We start from the raw sequence: 21,355 nt of genomic DNA, 5'->3' as shown, positions 1-21,355 counted from the left end.
CTCCCCATATCCCCTAATTCCTCTATCATGTAAAAATTTATCTACCCGAATTTTAAATATGTTTAATGAGGCAGCCTCAACCACTTCCCTAGTTAGAGAATTCCAAACATTCACTACTCTCTGGGAAAAACTATTTTTCCTAATCTCTGTCCTAAATCTACTCCCCAAATCTTGAGACTGTGTCCTCTCGTTTTAGTTTCCCCGGCCAGCTCAAAAAACCTTCCTACATCTATCATAATCCTATATGTTTCTATAAGATCTCCTCTCATTCTTCTGAACTCGAGCGAATACAATCCTAGACGATTTAATCTTTCATCATAAGTCAACCCCTTCACCCCAGGGATCAACCTAGTAAACCACCTCTGGACCGTCTCCAAAGCCAGTATATCCAGTATATATCAACGCACGTTGATATATCTATTTCTGTATCGGGAAACAGTAACTGACGAGTAAATATCGTCTCACTAACAGCAATACCATGAAAATATTCATTTTATGGTGGAATATTTGAAATCAGTAATGTTATTTGGAAAACTGCTTGCCTGTCTTGAAATGACATTGACTTTTTCATGGCCGTTTTAATAAGAATAGCAAGGTTTAAAATCTCATCTGAAAAACACACGTCCAAATTGAGAGTCCGACATAAAACTTGGATAATTTCTGAAAGGTCATTAGAGTGCAATAGGATAATATCTAACATCTGGAAAAGATTAATGAGTGAACTAAGGCACAACTGAAGAAGAGACAAAAAACAGTACAGCAGAGGTATAGAATGGGAAATTCAAGTCACCATGAATCAAGCGGCAGCTACTGAGAGAAGCTGTGATAAATTAAACACATCAACTGGAAAAAAAGAAAAAGGTTTTTAAAAGAATGATGTCTTAAACACAGAAAATCTCTCCAAGTTCCACAGGATTAAAATAATGCTGCCATGTCACCTGATTTCAACTCGTCACTCACCCTTCTCCCTCATTTCTTTTTATTAGATATATATTCACTCCGCATTCTCAGTCCTGATGCAGGTTCTCAATCCAAAATGTTGACCATTCCTTTGCCTTCACCAATGCGGTTGACCTGCTGATTTCCAACAGTAGTTTCTTTTTACTTAAAATTACACAAGTTTTAGTCCAAGAAAGAACTGTTGTCACATCATTGGTTTTTTTTATATAATCGATAATTGAAGTTTTTAAGTTTGACACTGAAAAGCAGCTGTAAATGGATCTCATACCACATATTCACTTTACAGTCATAGAATCAGAGTTCTACAGCATGAAAAAAGACCTTAAAGCCCAATTTGCCCATGCTGTCCAGCTATTCCCATTTCCATGTGTTCAGCCCAATAAATTGTTCCTATCCTGTGCAAATTTCTTTTAAATATTTCAACTGCCCTCACTTCTCTCACTTCTTCTGATAGCTAGCTCCACATATCCCACACCGTCTGTGTGAAGATACCCCTCAGGGTCCTTGGTAAATTTTTAACTTCACACCTTATTTCCTCTAATTTTAGATTCTCTTCCCCTGTCTGTGCGAAGTCCTTCTCTGACAGTGTCATGCACCTCCACATTTAGCCTATCCATTTTATTAAGTTAACAGCACGTCAATTACTCCTACTTTCATTTATTATTATTGTAATTCATGAATCAAGTATCAGAACATGCAGGAATCATGATATCAGAGGAAATAATTTCAAAAGACAATCACAATCCGCTGAGCTGGATCAGTTTTTAGCAGCATGCCTTGTCATTTGCATCTGTGACACAAAGGAGACATTCCACAATTGCTAAGTACACTGGAGCAGTGGTTGTGGATGACATGGTCCTACCTGCAGATTCATTATCAATATCGTTTTCAGTTTACTATAAAAGCTTTGAATACTTCATTTTGCCTGTCTTTCAATTCTCTTGTTCCTTTTTTTACATTTAGCAAAAACAAAATTGAAAGTTTGCAGGAGAAAATCTGAGAATAAACTGGTGTGTTAATTCAAGATGGAAACATGAAGGATGAATGTATTACCAAAAGTAGAATCTGATTTCCAAAATTATTAAATGGCAAAAATAAAGAACTTGGTTAAAGCTCTGTCTGAAATCAAAACAAAAATAATCCCAAATACATCACTCAGGAGTAGAAACATTCCAAAGAAGTTTCTCTCCATTCATTTGAACATATGCTGCTTGATTTCTCTAACCAGGGAAGTGGTTGAGGCTGCTTCATTAAACATATTTAAAATTCGGTTAGATAAATTTTTACATGATAGAGGAATTAGGGGATATGGGGAGAAGGCAGGTAGGTGGAGTTAGGTCATAAATTAGATCAGCCATGATCTTATTGAATGGGGGAGGAGGCTCGATGGGCCATTTTTGGCCTGCTCCTGTTCCTACTTCCTATGATCCTATGTTCCTATGTTCACCTTCTCAATAACCTTAATTTTCATTAGATGATCAAAGATGGCAACAGTGGAAAAAAATCAAGTCTTTGTGCTCACCAAAGATCTTTAATTCTTTTTCGGCTGATTTTCAAAGATGTCAATGCTGAGTTACACAATCCAATAATGCTGCTATATGTATTGGTCTTTTCTTCCATTTTAACTTTCTGTTCAAGTCTCTTGAAATGGTACTAGTCAGAGCAACAAAGGGATTTAGGAGTTATGGTAAATAGTACCCTCAAGGCTGATACTCAGGTAGATGGTGTGGTGAAGAAGGCATTTGGAATGTTGGCCTTCATAAATTGGAGTATTGAATTCAAGAGTAGGGAGGTTATGATGAAATTGTACAAGACATTGGTGAGGCCAAATTTGGAGTACTGTGTACAGTTTTGGTCACCAAATTATAGGAAAGATATAAACAAAATAGAGAGAGTGCAGAGAAGGTTCACGAGAATGTTGACAGGATTTCAGGGTCTGAGTTACAGGGAAACGTTGTGCAGATTGTGGCATTTTTCTCTGGAGCGTAGAAGATTGAGAGGGGACTTGATAGAGGTGTTTAAGATTTTAAAAGGGACAGACAGAGTAAATGTGGATAGGCTTTTTCAATTAAGAAAGGGGGAGATTCAAACTAGAGGACATGGTTTAAGATTGAAGGGGGAAAATTATAAGAGGAACATGAGGGGAAATTTCTTTACGCAGAGGGTGGTGGGGATGTGGAATGAGCTTCCGGCAGACGTGGTCAAGGCGGGATCATTGGTTACATTTAAGGAAAGACTGGATTGTTACATGGATAGGAGGGGACTAGAGGGGTATGGACCGGGTGCTGGTCAGTGGGACTAGGAGGGTGGGGATTTGCTACGGCATGGACTAGTAGGGTCGAACTGGCCTGTTCTGTGCTGTAAGTGGTTATATGGTTATAGCCTTGATGTTTTCATACATCACAAACATTTTACACAAAATTGTAGAATTTGTCTTATTATAACACAACTCAAAAAATAAAATTATGATTTGAAATTACATTCAAATTATGATGCCCAAATATTTTCAGCAAGTGAAATGATCTGTCTGAGAACAAAAAGCTGCAATTACGGTGGGTCCACAATTGATTGGGCAAAAAGAGCCAGGGGGCTCCACAGAGATCGGAGCTGGGACCTCTGTTGTTTATTTTATTGATGAATTAAAAAGCTTGTTTAAGGACACAGTGAGGCATCAATCAACAAGAAAGTGGAGTGGAGGAGCAGCAAGTAAAATTCAACCCATTCAACCGTGGAGTAAATGTGCTTCGGGAGATGATAAGAGTTAACAGCAGGGGTCTTGGGAGCACTGATGTACCGACAAACTTCTCGGGTACAAGTCCACAACTCCCTCAGAGAGTTGACACAGATGGATGAAATTAAGAAAAAGTTATTTGTTATATTTGCCTTCTTAAACCTAGGCTTTGAGTGTACCATCTTCAACATTATGTTGCAGCTGTACAAGACCTTGTTAAGGCCACACTTGGGAGTATTGCATTCAGTTCTGACCATTACACTGCAGCAAGGGATAGAAACACTAGAGAAGGGATTCACTGCAGTTACCTGGAATGGCTGACTGCTATTATAAGAGACTAGAGAGGCTGGGTTTAATCTCACATGAATATAGGTCACCATGGGGTGACCTTATTGAAATAAAATTATGAAAGGATAGATAAGCTGCAGTACGACTAATAAAAGATCTATTTACTTAAAATGAAGTTGTCTGCTTACAGTCCTCAAAATGAGCAGGCGCATTATTTGGAAATATGAGACATGGAGTCCATGAGGCCTTTAAACCTGCAGATGTGAGACAAAGAAATGTGAGATGAGAGTATGAATTTGTTTGTGGAGACACATGAAATTGCTTTGATTGGCAATGTAATACTTGCCATTCATTAAGAAAAATGATAAGCTTCAGAGTTATAGCTTACCATGTGTGTAGGAAAGTAGATTGGGCTCTTTGGTCACACAAGTGTGAGTAGTGAACGAGCTCTTGGGACTTCTCCTCAGATCAGTGCCAAGGAGCTGAGATTCTCCAGGCCATACGTGATAAAGCAGACTCGTTGACAAAAGGGCATAAGACTTGCTATTTATTGCTTTTTATGTCTTAGAGTTATTGTTTTGTTAATCTTTCATATTACTTATTGGAGATTAATAAAATATTATGTGGCAACCTTGAAGTGTTCTTTCTCTCTCATTGATTCGATTCCTTAAAAAGCTGCTCATTTTTTCCTGTTAGATTTGCCATAAGGGTCAGCAGCATTTTTCACCAGCAAGGGAGTCAAAACTCGAGGGGCCATTAGCTTCGGTCAGGGCAGAATTTTAAAGAAGATCTGAGAGGCAGATTATTTCTCAGAGGAAGGTGAAGATTTGTGAAGAACTGCTGGAGGGGGTCATGGAGGCAGATACTATTACAATGTTTAAAAGGCATTTGGACAGGTTCGTTCAGGTGCCTTACTGTTCTGTGTAGGCGATCATGTCTCTCCATCCATCATGGTCTCCGACCCTACGAATTGTAGTTGTTGCCACCCCTATTTCTAACCATGACGTTAATCCATCTCTCCTTTTCATTCTCTGCCTCTGCTTCTTTTTCCTTGCAACTTTCCAGTTGTAACTAAATGTTCTAATATATCTCTTTGTATGATTTCTGTTTTCTGTTTCTTTTATTCTTTTGTTTTTATTCTTTGTAGAACTTCATTTGTTATCCTGTCTGTATATGAAGCACATCTCTGCTGCATTGATCCTTTTTTCCATGACATTTATGATGGTCCATCACTCGCATTTGGACAGATACTTGGATAGTAAAATAGTAGATGGATTTGGGCCAAGCATGGGCAAATGGAATTATTCTAAACAGGCATCACAGTTGGTATGAACAAGTTGGGTCAAAGGCCTGATTCTATAACATTTAATCAGGTAATAAAAGTCAGTGTGTTGATGGACTGCCAGGCTGGGAAATAGCTTCTTTCTGCAGGCTCTGAGATTGATGAACAGTACTCTGTAACCAATAAAATCATGGGAAAATATTTATATATTTATTATAATTATATATTTATGGATATATGTTATTATCATATTCTGTTTCTACTGTGTATATTTCTGTTTCTTCTGTGTATATGTGTGTGCCTGTGGTTCAGAGAAACATTGTTTCATCTGGTTGTATATGTACAGTCAGAGGATAACAAACTTGAACTTGAACTTTGGATTTAGAACAACAGAATATTAGTGAATCTACAGATATGCTATCTATTTTGTGAAAATAATATGGTAAAATAGCTGAAACAATGATATATAGATTTTGCGTAGACTTTCAGGAACCAAAAAAAACTCAAAGCTACAGTGGGAATCCAATTCCTTACCAGCAAATGCACGGACAAAACATCTTCAGTCTGTACATGTAATTAACAGCAGCATATCTATAGCAGAATTCTCCAGCAACGCAAGTAGTCACCATAATTACCTGTGACAGTTAATCAACTCAATGTTATGGATGACAACAGAACACATACCCTCAAATTCGCAATCACTGGAGGTGATATGCGTGCAAGGCTCAGGAAAGAAATAACTTTCTACTCATTTCATGATGCTACAACTGGAATGGAAAATTACTTCTTGATTACATCATGGAATTTAACCTCTGGTCCACGAATAATAACTTGGTAAAGAAAGATTTTGGACATACAAATCCCCAAATGCTTAGAAAGCCCAGCTGGATTACATCTTAGTATGGAAAAAGTGGAAAAACAAAACAGCATCAGGAATGTTGAAGCTTACAACTTATTTTAATACCACTGGGTTAGACCAAAGAATTATGACAGCAAACATTAGTCTTAGCTTAATAGCTACAAGAACAAATCACAGTTTGCCAGGCAGGGATTTAGATAGGTGTATGTTCAGTGAAGATAGAAAATGAAGCATAAATTCTTTTCACCAAGTCCAGAATCAGATACGCCAAACTATTCCAAGGCAAAAAGAAAACACTGGAGTATTTACTCTTGATTATAGTTCCAGTTCAAACAGAAACAGAAAGTTTGTTTTCATTTTAAAAATGGGATATATTTGTGATTCTCTACTTTTGTGATTTCCAATTTTGGTCTGTTCAATTATTAAAATCATCTCAACATCTATTTTGATAAGCCTCTAAGGCCAAAAAATCCTTGTAGAGAAATTTATACATATAGTATGGTAACAGGTCATTTCAGCCCACGAGTCCGTGCTACCCAATTTACACCCTATTAACCTACACTCCCCAGTACATTTTGAACAGTGGGAGGAAACCGAGGACCCTGGAAAAAACCCACACATACACGGGGAGAACGTACACATTCCTTACTGACAACGCAGGATTTGAACTCAGGTCCGGTCCCAATCGCTGGCGCTGTAAAGGTGTTGCACTAACCGCTACACCAAACATGCTGCCCTTAATAAACCAGGATTTCAAATGTCCCATCTCTGAGATGGCTGTGCACATGGAGTGGTCCATGGAGCTGAGAAATGAGGAATGATTTGATGCAAATGAATGCACCTGTAGATGCCAGAATCTGGAGTGGAAAAAAAACAAAAATGCTAGAGAAACTCAGTGAGTTAAACAGCATCCATGAGGGGAAATGAACAGACAAAGTTTCAGGTTGAAACCCTGTTTCATTTTGTTCTTGCTTTTCCTCCAAGTCTGTTGCCTGACCATCTGCAGTTCCTCCAACATTGTTTTTTGCTGGATACAAATGATTGCCTTGCTTGCCAATATATCATTGGTACAGAAGTGGAATCGCAAACAGACAAGGTACAAATGTTACGTTCACTCTCCTGACCATATTAATGCATCAAGATCATATTTTTCAATTATTAGGTAGCTTTATATAAATATAAATATCAAGCTTGATATTTACAGAGTGAAACAAGAAAGTCTGCAGACATTTCAATTGCAGTTTAATACACAAAAGTACTGGAGAAACTAAGGAGATTCTTCAGCGTCCAGAGGAGGCAAACATAAAAACATAAATAACAAACATTTCAGGCCTGAGCCCTTCGTCAAGGTACGAGCAAAAATCAGAGTGGCACGACTAAAAAGGTTGGGGGAGGGGGCGGGAGGAGGAAAGAAAGGGCAGGGGGAGGAGCACAAAGTGGCAACTTAAAGGTGAACATGGACAAGAGGGCAGGGGAGAAAAGCTGAGAATTGATTGGGGGTGGGGGGTAGCTCTGTAAATGCAAAGCTCAAGACAGAGGAATAGGGAAGAAGAGAGAGACAAGGAATGGGGATCTGGAGGAAAGGAGATACAGGGATAGGAAAAGAGAGAGAACAGGGAGGCAGAGGGAGGCTGATGGAAACCAAAGAAGTCAACTTTACTGTCATCTATTTGGAGAGTGCCCAGACTGAATATGAAGTGTTGTTCCTTCAATTTCCAGGTAATTTCAGTTTTTCAGTCCATGACACCATGGACAGATGCAAGCCTGGGAAAGGGTTGGGTAATTAAAATGGGTTGTCTCTTTTCCTCCAGATCAATGTTTTTAAGAATCCTACTATTAACTGGCAGAAAATGGTGGTGCAAGACCCATGGAGACCAGGAATGGGAGACACAGCGCTCCCGTGGGGTCCAACCGGCAAACCTGACTGCCATCTGCTCCATACAGGCTTCAAACAACCTGTTAATGTAGATGACAGTGGTTTTATTTAAAAACTGTGGCTGCAGGGCTTTCACCCTGGATGGCGGCGCCTGTGATCAACAGCAGCCACGAGGGGTTGCAGACTCCGGGGATGCAGAGGACTGGCTCAGGACACCAGAAAACGGGGAGACCCTATTCTGTTTGAGAAGGAGAAGCAAAGGAGACGACCCATGGGACAGTGGCCATGGGGGCGGACAGTGAGTAGTTCTGTAGCTGAAGAACACACACGTGGTGGGCTGTTGGCAACTCAGGCAAGGAACTCGTGCAGGCTGCGGGCTGTTGGCGACTGTAGTCGAGGGATTCACAGCAGGTGGCGGACTGCTGGAAACTGGCTTAAAGGGTACCTGATATTGGAAATGGGATGCAAGAGGGTGCCGAGGACACTGAAGGTCTCCTGATCGTGTCAGAAGTTCGAATCTAGAGCTCAGGCTGCTAGCTGAAAGCACTAGGGGTCTCTGAGGAGACTTTGTTTTGCATTTCTTTCTCAGACTGTAAGGGGTGCTTCAGGCAATTTCTGCCAATGGCAAATCTGTCTGCCGTAAAGCAAGTTCTGTGTAATATTGGACTGTTTTTATTAAATGACAATGAGGGAATCTTTTCAAAAATGTACATGTCCCCCTTACATTTGAACTCACAACGTACCACACTTCAGACATGTCCAGATTAGCCACTTCTCCGCCCATTTCTGTAATTGGTCTGTATTCCTTGATAGCCCTCAACACTCTCCCAGCTCCACCAATCTTCTTTTCTTCTCTTTGGCTTGGCTTCGCAGACGAAGATTTATGGAGGGGGTAAATGTCCACGTCAGCTGCAGGCTCTTTTGTGGCTGACAAGTCCGATGCGGGACAGGCAGACACGGTTGCAGCGGTTGCAGGGGAAAATTGGTGGGTTGGGGTTGGGTGTTGGGTTTTTCCTCCTTTGCCTTTTGTCAGTGAGGTGGGCTCTGCGGTCTTCTTCAAAGGAGGTTGCTGCCCGCCAAACTGTGAGGCACCAAGATGCACGGTTTGAGGCGATATCAGCCCACTGGCGGTGGTCAATGTGGCAGGCAACAAGAGATTTCTTTAGGCAGTCCTTGTACCTTTTCTTTGGTGCACCTCTGTCACGGTGGCCAGTGGAGAGCTCGCCATATAACACGATCTTGGGAAGGCAATGGTCCTCCATTCTGGAGACGTGACCCACCCAGCGCAGCTGGATCTTCAGCAGCGTGGACTCGATGCTGTCGACCTCTGCCATCTCGAGTACTTTGACGTTAGGGATGAAAGCGCTCCAATGAATGTTGAGGATGGAGCGGAGACAACGCTGGTGGAAGCCTTCTAGGAGCCGTAGGTGATGCCGGTAGAGGACCCATGATTCGGAGCCGAACAGGAGTGTGGGTATGACAACGGCTCTGTATATGCTTATCTTTGTGAGGTTTTTCAGTTGGTTGTTTTTCCAGACTCTTTTGTGTAGTCTTCCAAAGGCGCTATTTGCCTTGGCGAGTCTGTTGTCTATCTCGTTGTCGATCCTTGCATCTGATGAAATGGTGCAGCCGAGATAGGTAAACTGGTTGACCGTTTTGAGTTTTGTGTGCCCGATGGAGATGTGGGGGGGCTGGTAGTCATGGTGGGGAGCTGGCTGATGGAGGACCTCAGTTTTCTTCAGGCTGACTTCCAGGCCAAACATTTTGGCAGTTTCCGCAAAACAGGACGTCAAGCGCTGAAGAGCTGGCTCTGAATGGGCAACTAAAGCGACATCGTCTGCAAAGAGTAGTTCACGGACAAGTTTTTCTTGTGTCTTGGTGTGAGCTTGCAGGCGCCTCAGATTGAAGAGACTGCCATCCGTGCGGTACCGGATGTAAACAGCGTCTTCATTGTTGAGGTCTTTCATATCATCTATAAATGTACCAACCCATCCACTTACTTTTTCATCCAAGACAATAATAACAAACTCCAGAGGGCCCATCACAAATCCCTGTGGAACACTCTTCCACCATTATAATGATAACAAACTCCAGAAGGCCCATCACAAATCCCTGTGGAACACTCTTCCACCATTATAATGATAACAAACTCCAGAGGGCCCATCACAAATCCCTGTGGAACACTCTTCCACCATTATCCTCTATCTTCTATAGGCTAGACTATTCTAAATCCAATCTAGCAATTCAATATACATCTGCACCTTCTGTATCATCTTATTATAAGTGACCTTGCAAATGCCTCAGTTAAATCCATGTAGACAACAGCTACATTAACCACCTCATCAACCACCTTTGTCACCTCTTCAAAAAAATCTCAAATTTTTAAGACAACCTGCCTCACACAAAGCCACGATGATGTTCCAAATCTGCCCAAGCTTTTCCAGATGTACATAACTTCAATAGTCAAGAATCCTCTCCAGTAGTTTATCTCTGATGTGAGGCTCATCAGCCTAAAATTTCCATTGAAGAAAGGAACAATATTGGCCACAATCAGGACATTCAGAACATCACCTGTTGCTAGTGAGGATTCAAAGATCTTTATCAAGGTTTTAGCAATCTCCTTATTTGCCTCTTTAATAAGCAGAGATATATATCCCATTAGTCTCCAGGGATTATCTACCAAAACATTACCCTTTTTTTTAATCTAAATGTGCTCTAACATAGGAGCATTCTCCACATTAAGATCCCTATAACTATCCTCCATGTCCTTCTCAGCAAATATGATGCAAGTAAGTTCCCACCGTTTTTGCTGATTGACTGAGTCATCCACATGGATAACAATAGTGGGCGGGAATATCCATGCATATGAATGCCCTTCTTCCCCATCCTGTTCCTGCTGAGTTAGCTGGGCAGCTTGACCAATGCCATTTTAGGGCTGTTGGTGTGATGCTGCCCCAGCTTCTACCCCCGCCAGTTCATTGCCCTGGGAGTCACTTTAGCAATCTCTGTCCACGTCTGCTGCCGCGCGATGTGCGGGCCTGATCTCCGCAATTGTGGGTCACCACAACCTCTCCCCCTTTCTCTAACTCCAAAATAAATTTCTTCCTTTACCTTTGTGTGAAGTTCTCCTCTCCCTCATCATCCTGTTTTTAATGCATCTATAAAATGCCCTCAGACTTCCCTTAATCCTTTGCATTAAGGTCATTTCATGACCCCTTGTGGCCTTCCTGATTGTCTTTTTTCTGTTAAATTTAGACATACAGCACGGTAATGGGCCATTTTGGCCCACAAATCTATGCTGCCCAATTTAAACCCAATTAACCTACATCCACGGTAAGTTTCGAATGGTGGGAGGAAACTGAAACCCCAGGGGAAACCCACGCAGACATAGGGAGAACATACAAGCACCTTATAGACACCGCAGGATTCAAGCCCTGATCCAGTCCCGATCATTGGTGCTGTAAAGGCGTCATGATAACCACTATGCCAACTGCGTCACCCCTTTCTTGAGCCTTTTTCTGCAATTTTTATCTTCTGAAAACCTGCCAGATTTAAGCTCCCAAATTTCAAAAGTAATAATAGAATAGCAAATGTGGGAAATCTGAATTAAAAATATACATGCTGGAAATGCTGAAGTCAAGCAGCAGTTTGTGTACTGCATTGCTATGCTCTCTACACTGGTAGAGGCTGACTAAAAGGACGTAACTTGCAGCCAAACTATTGGCAAAATGCAATCCAGAATAAAAGAAATGTAAACTGTCCACTTGAGTAGGCCTTATCACAGGTGTTCCATTGTTCTGTCTCTCTTTTCTGCAACTCAAAAAATATTTTCTTACCTCTGCCTGTTCTGAAGAATAGTCTTGGACCTGAAGTTTTATTTGTTTCTCTTTCCATACATGATGCCTAACCATCCAGCATTTCTTGTTTCTTTATTGCATGAAATAAATGCTATCATTCTATCAGTTTTTGACTGCAACTCCTTTAAACACGCCAACATCTCTGAGGGCCTCTAATCAACTACAATTATTTTCACTTTCTCAATTTCCTAAATCATATCCTTCATCTAGTTACTTGACAATTTGCCCTTCAACTGCAACTGCTTCGACCAGTGTATTTTTTTTTAAAAACCTGCCAATTTTATTTTTCTGACATTTATTACAAGATAAAGCTGCAATAGGTTGGAAACCAGAATGTGCAATTTTAGGACTGCAATATATGAAAAATAGAGCAATGCTGAACTTGGTTTTTTTTTTAATTATAAAATCCAAGCAAAGCTGGCAAGGACAGCCAATGTATAAAATCTTGAACAACAAGTGGCTTGCATGGCCATTTAAGTCGACTAATTTTGGTCCTCGAATGATGTCTTGGCCAGATCAGGTAAAGGTGGCATATTTCTTTCCTTTCAAGGATAGGTAATGAAGCAGGTAGGTTAAGGGCAATCTGATCATTTTGTAATTTATTTTGTCATTGGTTTTTCACTCAAATCCACAGCGACCGTGATAGATCTTTGAACTCTGGTTTCTCCATTGTTAGTCTGAGGTTTTGGAGCACTGGTCCATTATCATCACCGTCTATAAATAGAAGGTCTTAAAAGCGATCATTATGCTAACCTTAGGTTGAAAAAAAACAAAAGGAATTTTTTTTTTAATCTTCATTTTAATACACTGGGCAGTTCTGTCAAGAGCATGTGCAGTCTTCTTGAAGCCCTGCAGTTCTTCTGGTTAAGATTATCCCTCATGCTCTTGAGGAGTTAGTTACAGGACGAAGAAACCACAGATGAAGTGCCAACTAAGAAAATCTCTCGTGTCCATCCTGCAAGAATATCCAATGGCCAGCCATGTCAGAACACTCAAATCATAAAAATATTTCAAACGCAGCAGACTAAACATTGCTCAATAGAATTCAATATAAAACCAAACTGAAAATTACATTTTTAACTTGCTGAGGGTGAGGATAACAAAATGCAAATGATGAGTAAAATTTACGCTGCTGTGAAATGCAAGTTAATATAGTCAAATCAACTGACCAGTTATCAAAAGCCAGCGACCAACTGAGAAATCTCAGAAATATCTATTTCCAAAAAGGAAAAGTAGCACTTCTATTGTAATATCTTCAAGTTTTAAAGCAGCTAGCACAGCACCATCCAGTGGAGTAAGAGCAACAACGGTGTGAAGAAAAGGAGCTCTTACATGCATTTATCAGAAAAAAAACTGCTGCAAATAAACCTGGATATGGTTCAACTGTGATGATGGATCTGATTGGTTTGCAATTCAAGTAAATTATTCTCTTATGTTTACTGTTTATTGCTTGAAGAACCATCAACTCATTTTGGGCAGACTGGGGAATAAAGCAAACAACTTAACAAATTAGAACATGGAACAGTAAAGGCCAAGAACAGGCCCTTCAACTCACCATGTCTGTTCTGACCTTCTCCCTGCACCCAATCCATATTCTTCCATTCTCTGCCTAAAAAAAAGGGTTCTTCTAAATCCATCTTAAACACCAGTATTACGTCTAATTCCACCACATATCGAGTCAGTGTGTTCCTGCCACCTACTAGTCTATGTTTAAAAAAATGTCATCTCACAACTCATCTTCAAACTATTCCCCTCTCACTTCAAATCTATGCCCTCCAGAGAAAAAGACCATATATCTTAGCTATGCTACTTCAATTTAAATACTTTTCTCAGGTCATCTTTTAGTTTCCAGCACTCTAGAACATAAAAGATGTCTTAGAAAGGGAACAGAGCATTTTGAAAGAAGAGGATGAGCAGCCAGAAGGCATGGTTCATTTTGGTACTAACGACATAGACAGGAAGAAAGAGAAGGTCCTGCAAAGAAACTTAAAGGTGTGAGGCAGAAAGTTTTTTTTTAAAAACTACCTTCAAAGTTGTAATCTCAGGATTACTCCATGCCAAGTGCCAGAAAAGTAAGAAATAGGAAGATCATACAATTGAATATGATGCTAATGAACTGGTGCAAAAAGGTTGATTCAGGAGAATCTCCCACACATAGAGCCATGATGGTCCTTGCTTTTCCAAATGCAAAGAGATCCTAACTCTCAGAAGCCCCTCCAGTGACCTTTGCACCACTGATGTTAGGCTCACCAGCAAATCATTTCCTGACAGTCCTTATATAAAGATATTATATTAATATTAACCACCTGCCAGTCTTCCGGTACCTCACCTGTGCAAGTTTGAAGAGTTTGGTCCTTTTGTTGAACATTTCTACAAACTCTCTCACTAACCATAACAGCACAAATGAGAAAAGCCTTAGGATCTGTTTCCCAGGGGAGGATTACCAAATACCAGAGAACTGATTCTTTATTCAAATACACAGAAGGGAGTTGTTCTAGTGAACTAGTGCGGACTCGAAAGGCCGACATGGCCTGTTTCCGCTCCGTAAATGGTTATATGGTTCCCTCCTCTCTCGTGCCCACTGAAGTACCTCATCATCTAAGATAGTTGTGAAAGAGATAATGTTGTAACCAAAACTTGACGCCATGGAGCCTGCTAAAGTTTATCATCGTTATCTGAGGAATAAAGCTGAACTCTGGACAGTCAGTGCATAGGTAGATATAGTGTTTATTAAGAAGTGTTTGGATAATTCTGTATATTTTTTTAAGTACAGTGTAATCATGCAACAAGCCTGTTCCATCATAATACATCAAAACATGTTTAAATAAGATTTCAGGCATGGAATTGGACAAATTCTTGCTAACATCCATTCCACCTGGAATTGCTGCCTAGGAGCCACCCAAGCCTGTAGCTGAGTGGACAAATATGATGGTTATTCACACAAAACCAAAAGAGAGGGTTTCAATGGGATTTTTTTTTTAATTGAAGATGCAGGAAATTTAAAATAAAAACAGAGAGTAGTGAAAATATTCAACAGATCACCTTCCATCAGGCAAGGCCCTTCAATTCTTCCTCCACTATATTGACAACTCTATCGAGGCTGCCTCATGCACCGTGATGAGCTCGTTAACTTCCTTCATTTTGATGCCAACTCCCACCCTGATCTCAAATTCACCTGGGCCATCTCCGACAATACTCTCCCTTTCTAGATCTCTCAGTCTCCACCTTGGGAAGCCAGCTTTTCACAGGCATATTTTACAAATCTACTAACTTCCACAGGCACAGGTACCACCATCCTGGGATGCGGGGTCCCACGTCAGTGCCGCCATCGAGTGCCAGAAGAGCTCCATCTGTGGGCAAGGGAAGCACCCCTGGAAGAGCTGCCCATCCCGAAGTGCCACATGCTCCGCTTGTGGGAAGAAAAGGCACTACACGTACATGTGTAGGTCCCAACCTTCTCCCACCAACAGCCGTCGCCATCTCAGAACGCCACACTTTCAACTTCACCTCAGACGTCAATTCCGGTGGCCGGGGACTGATCGATGGGGCCCTGGGAACGACAAGCCGGGACGGCACCTCTTCTGGCTCCACTTCCAGCGGCATGGGACCACGTGCACAACATGGGGGAAGCCAACTTAGCAGCACACCTGAACCCAAAACAGTAGTGTCTCAGACAGCGACCACATGCTCACCTCCATCATTCTCGACCAAGACAGCCCGCACCAACTAGCCAAAGCCAGAATAAGCATCAAGGTAAACGGCTACCCTACGAACTGTTTATTGACACCGGAAGCACCAAGAGCTTCATCCACCCAGATATTATACAGCAATACCCCCTAGTTGTAACCCCCGACGCAATGTAAATTCTCCTTGGCCTCCCAGTCCCACTTGGCCAAGATCAGTGGCTGCTGAACCAAGACATTGACTGTACGGGGCTCAGAGTACAGGAAGTTTAAACTCCTGATCACGCCATACCTCTGCACACCAGTCATACTGGTGCTGGTCCTCCACCCGCATCTCATGGTCTGCCACACCAATCAGCCTACCCCCTTGAACAAGACCTGTGGCCTCTCTACTTCCCTGTTCAAAAACCTAACTCCCGACTGCAAGCCAGTAGCACTAAGAGCAGATGGTATAGCCGTGGGAACAGAGCATTCGTCAAAGCGGAGGTCAAATGGCTCCTAGCTGAAGGGATTATAGAACCCAGCACTACCCCATGGAGATCCCAAGCAGAGAGAAACAACGCAAGGTCTTTGGCTTCACCCTGCTAGACACCTACCCATTTCCCCACATTGCCAACATGGTCAACGAGTTCACCCAGGTCCAGGTTTTCTTGATCATCGACCTCAAGTCGGCTTACCACCAACTACCAATCCGGCTGGAGGACAGCCCTTACACTGCCTTTGAGGCAGGCGGCCGCCTCTACCACTTCTTCTGCATCCCTTTCGGAGTCACCAACAGGGTCTCTGTCTTCCAGAGGGAGATGGACCGCATAGTCGATGACTATGGACTCAAGGCCACATTCCCTACCTAGACAATGTGACCATCTGCAGCCATGACCAGCAGGACAATGACACCAACCTCCATAAGTTTCTCCAGACAGCCAAAAGCCTCAACCTGACCTATAACCAAAAGAAGTGCATCTTTCGCACTTCAAGGCATGCCATTCTGGACTGCATGGTGGAGAATGGTGTATTTCAGTCAGACCCAGACCCCATGTACCCCTGTTGGAATTCCCATTACCCCAGCCCTGAAAAGGTGCTTGGGCTTCTTTTCCTATTATGCCCAGTGGGCCCCCAATAACACAAACAAATCCCACCCCCTGGTGAAATCAGCCACTTTCCCCTGTTGGCAGAAGCCCAAACAGCATTCACACGCATCAAGGGTGACATGGCCAAGGCGGTGACGTTTGCTGTGGATGAATCCATCACCTTCTAGGTGGAGAGTAATGCGTCCAATTTCGCTGTGGCTGCCACACTTAACCAAGCAGGCAGCCCCATGGCATTCTTTTCCAGAAGCCCCCAGGGCCCTGACCTCCGGCACTCAGCCATCGAGGAGGCCCAAGCCATAGTGGAAGCTGTGTGCCATTGGAGGTACTACTTGACCGGAAAACCATTCACCCTGCTGACAAACCAACGTACAGTCGCGTTTATGCTTAACAACAAACAGTGGGGAAAAATTAAGAACCAACAACTACAAGATTTTGTACTGTCCCAGGAAGCTCAATGAGCCTCCTGATGCACTGTCCAGGGGAACATGCACCAACACGCAGCTGGATCGTCTCTCAAGTCCACCCCAGAGTTACCAGGGTATATCACTTGGTTAGAACCCGCAACTTCCCCTACTGTGCCGAGGAGGAATTCCTTGAATGTTTACGGGACGGTTATCTAAACCAATATGTCGAGGAACCAACTCAGGAGAAGGCCATTTTAGATTGGGTATTATGCAATGATAAGGGACTAATCAGCAATCTTGTTGTCCAAGGCCCTTTGGGTAGGAGCGATCACAATATGATCGAATTCTCACTTGACATGGAGAGTGATGAAATTAAAACCGAGACTAAGGTCCTGAATTTAAATAAAGGGAATTATGATAGTATGAGACGGGAGTTGAGTAAGATTGATTGGGTGGTGTTTATGGGGGAGTTGACTGTGGATAGACAATGGAAAGCATTTACAGATCTAATGGAGAAATTGCAAAAATCGTTTATACCGGTTTGGCATAAAAATAAACCAAAAAGGGTGACTCAACCGTGGATAACAAGGGAAATTAGAGACAGCATTGGGTCCAAAGAGAGAGCATATCAATTGGCCAAAAAAAGTACCGCAACCGAAGTCTGGGAGCAGTTCAAGATGCAGCAAAGGAGGACAAAGGGATTAATCAACAGAGCAAAAATAAATTACGAAAGTAAGCTTGCGGCAAATATAAAAACCGACTGCAAAAGCTTTTATAAATATGTCAAGAGGAAAAGATTGGTGAAATCCAGAGTAGGTCCTTTGCAGTCGGAATCAGGGAATTAATAATGGGGAATAAGGAAATGGCAGACCAATTAAATTCTTACCTTAGTTCTGTTTTTACAAGAGAGGATACAAATAACCTCTCAAGGATGTTGGGAAACATAGAGACTAATGCAAGGGAGGAACTGAAAGAAATCAGTATCTCTAAGGACATGGTCTTGGGGAAATTGATGGGATTGAAGGCAGATAAATCCCAAGGGCCTGATAATCTACATCCTAAGGTACTCAAGGAAGTGGCCATTCAGGTAGCAGATGCTTTAAGAATTATTTTCCAGAACTCGATAGACTCAGGATCAGTACCCATGGATTGGAGGGTAGCTAATGTTACCCCACTATTTAAAAAGGGGGGTAGAGAAAAAGTGGGGAATTATAGGCCGGTGAGCCTTACATCAGTAGTGGGCAAAATGATGGAATCCATTATTAAGGATGTAATAGCGGAGCATATGACTAGCAGAGAAGGGATCGGACATAGTCAACATGGATTTACAAAAGGTAAATCGTGCTTGACAAATCTATTGGAATTCTTTGAGATGGTGACAGGTAAAATAGATGGGGGAGAGCCAGTGGATGTGGTGTACCTGGACTTCCAAAAGGCCTTCGATAAGGTCCCGCATAAACGACTGGCTTCCAAAATCAAGGCTCATGGGATTGGGGGCAAAGTATTGATGTGGATTGAGAACTGGCTGGCAGATAGAAGACAGAGAGTTGGGATAAATGGCTCGTTTTCTGAGTGGCAGGTGGTGACCAGTGGGGTACCACAGGGATCTGTACTGGGACCCCAGCTGTTCACAATTTACATTAATGATCTGGATGAGGGGATTGGATGTAATATCTCCAAATTTGCAGATGACACTAAGGTAGGAGGGGTTTTGTGCACGGAAGAGGGGGTCAGGATGGTCCAGTGTGATTTGGATAAATTGAGGGACTGGGCAGATACATGGCAAATGCACTACAATGTGGATAAATGTGAGGTTATCCACTTTGGTAATACAAACCGGAGGGCAGATTACTATTTGAATGGCAATAGATTAAGAGATGGGGAAGTGCAGAGAGATCTAGGGGTACTTGTACATCACTCTCTGAAGGCGAGCATGCAGGTACAGCAGGCGGTTAAAAAGGCAAATGGTATGTTGCCTTCATATCAAGAAGGTTTGAGTATAGGAACAAGGATACCTTACTGCAGCTGTACAGGGCCTTGGTGAGACCCCACCTGGAGTATTGTGTGCAGTTTTGGTCACCTTATCTAAGGAAGGATGTTCTTGCAATGGAGGGAGTGCAGAGGCGATTCACCAGGCTGACACCTGGAATGGCAGGAATGACTTATGAGGAAAGATTGCGCAAATTGGGATTGTACTCGCTGGAGTTTAGAAGATTGAGAGGGGATCTCATAGAGACATATAAAATTCTGGCAGGACTGGACAGAATAGATGCAGATGGGATATTTCCAATGATGGGAAAATCCAGAACCCGAGGCCATGGTTTGAGGATAATAGGCAAACCATTTAGGACCGAGATGAGGAGGAATTTCTTTACCCAGAGGGTGGTGAATCTGTGGAATTCATTGCCACAGAGGGCAGTAGAGGCAGGTTCATTAAATATATTTAAGAGGGAATTAGATATATTTCTTCAGTGTAAGGGTATTAAAGGTTACGGAGAGAAGGCGGGGATGGGGTACTGAACTTTAAGATCAGCCATGATCTCGTTGAATGGCGGAGCAGGCTCGAAGGATCAAATGACCTTCTCCTGCTCCTATCTTCTATGTTTCTATGTTTCTATGAGTGTAAACCCCAGTTCTACCAGTCAGACAAAACCACCTTATCAAAGGCACCCATCCTTTTGAGTGTCTGAGCATGGACTTTAAGGGACCTCTCCTGTCCACAAACAGGAATGTAATCTTTCGAAACATCATGGACATATATTCCCGCTTCACTATCTCCATCCCCTGCCTGGATGACCACAGCCACGGTCATAAAGGCGCCTCGTGGCATCTTCGCTCTGTTCGGATACCCCTGCTATATCCTTAGCGACCAAGGGTCCTCCTTTATGAGCGAGGAGCTGCCCCAGTACCTGTTGGCCAAGGCCTTAGCCATGAGCAGGACCATGGGCTATAACCCCCAGAGGAACGGGCAGGTAGAGAGGGAAAATACCACTGTATGGAGGGAGATTCTTTTAGCCCTTAAATTGAAAGGACTACCCACCTCCCTGTGGCAAGACGCCCTTTCTGACTCACTCCATGCTGCCAGGTCCCTTCTCTTTATGGCCACAGACACAACACACATGAAAGACTCTTTTCCTTTCCCCGGAAATCAGCATCTGGAATCACACTACCGCCCTGGCTGACAAACCCTGGGCCTGTACTGCTCCAAAGGCTTATCAGACACCAAAAAACTGACCCTCTTGTCAAGAAGGTCCACCTCCCCCATGCCAACCCCAATATGCCTATGTGGAGTATCAGGATGGTTTACAGGACACCGTCTCAATCTGGAACCTGGCGCATGCAGGAGACCCCTCAACTAACCAGCCAATTCCCCTCCCCAGAGTCCCTGACCAACGGGCCCCATTACTGGCACCCATATTCGCACCCCAAACTCCAACTGACCCAAACAGCACCATGATACCAACATCCCCCACCCCAGCCACCAGAGGCACCGCCTCTTGCACAAGACACCACCCGGGAACTACCAGCTGTACCACACCAGACCCTGCAATGGTCGCAGTGGCAGACAAGACCACTGGACAGGCTGAATCTGTAAGGGAGTTTGGAACTGCAACGAACACTAAACCACACCACTCGTCACACTTTGTTTAAAAGGAGGAGTAAATGTGGTGCTATCACTAGGAGTATAGATGTATGTATGTGCTGGCCCGCTCCCTGGACCTGTGTCTCCTCCATCCCAGATAGCCCCATAAAGGCTGTTACGCCCAAACCCCTCTCTCAGCTCCTGCCTTGGAACCGGGTAAGCTGTACTGACACTTTAAGGTGATTAAAGCCCATTAATTACAATTCTCTGTTTGATTGTGGTTGATTGGTAGTACACCCACCAATTTGCTCAGGAGCCTGCTGACATTTTTCCATACCTTGATGAAGGGCTCAAGTCCGAAACGTTGGGTATGTAACTTTATCTTTGCTGTACAAAGTACACTGTTTGACCTGCTGAGTTTCTCCAGAATTGTGCTTTTACTTCAACGTAGACCATAAAACCTTAAGATGTAAGAGCAGAAATAGGGTACTCACCCCATTAATTCTGCCCTGCCATTCAATTATGAGCTGATCCATTTTACCACTCAGTTCCACTGCCCAGCCTTCTCCTCATCTAACCTTTGATGCCATGGCTAATCAAGAACCTCGGTCTTAATTACACCCATAACTTCTGGAAGCAACATTTGAAATTTAATGTGCACCAAGAATCAACTTCAACTGCAATTGAAAAAGTCAGAGGCCCGTCATCTGCAAATGTTTAGTGGAATTCAAACAGCAGAGGGCA

General features: G+C 42.7%; 1 protein-coding gene across 15 annotated transcripts in view; it reads right to left on the bottom strand.

The window, feature by feature from the left end:
* mpp7a (MAGUK p55 scaffold protein 7a) overlaps nt 1-21,355 on the bottom strand; it is a 584,207-nt gene that overhangs the window by 402,932 nt on the left and 159,920 nt on the right. Inside the window, exons 3-6 of one of the 15 annotated variants that reach the window (XM_069914521.1) lie at nt 4,368-5,434; nt 4,145-4,233; nt 2,483-2,613; nt 961-1,077 (exon numbers count right to left, since the gene is read on the bottom strand). The exons of 9 other annotated variants lie outside the window; for them this stretch is intronic. The gene's annotated coding sequence lies outside the window, so the exon portion shown is untranslated. The remainder of the gene's footprint in view (nt 1-960; nt 1,078-2,482; nt 2,614-4,144; nt 4,234-4,367; nt 5,435-21,355) is intronic. 5 more of the 15 variants (XM_069914522.1, XM_069914523.1, XM_069914524.1 and 2 more) reach the window with 5 other exon arrangements.

Source organism: Narcine bancroftii, chromosome 1 (genome assembly GCF_036971445.1).
Source record: "Narcine bancroftii isolate sNarBan1 chromosome 1, sNarBan1.hap1, whole genome shotgun sequence".
Taxonomy (NCBI): Eukaryota; Metazoa; Chordata; class Chondrichthyes; order Torpediniformes; family Narcinidae; genus Narcine; species Narcine bancroftii.
The sequence above is the reverse complement of the archived record's forward strand: the minus strand, read 5'-3'. Positions and strand labels throughout refer to the sequence as shown.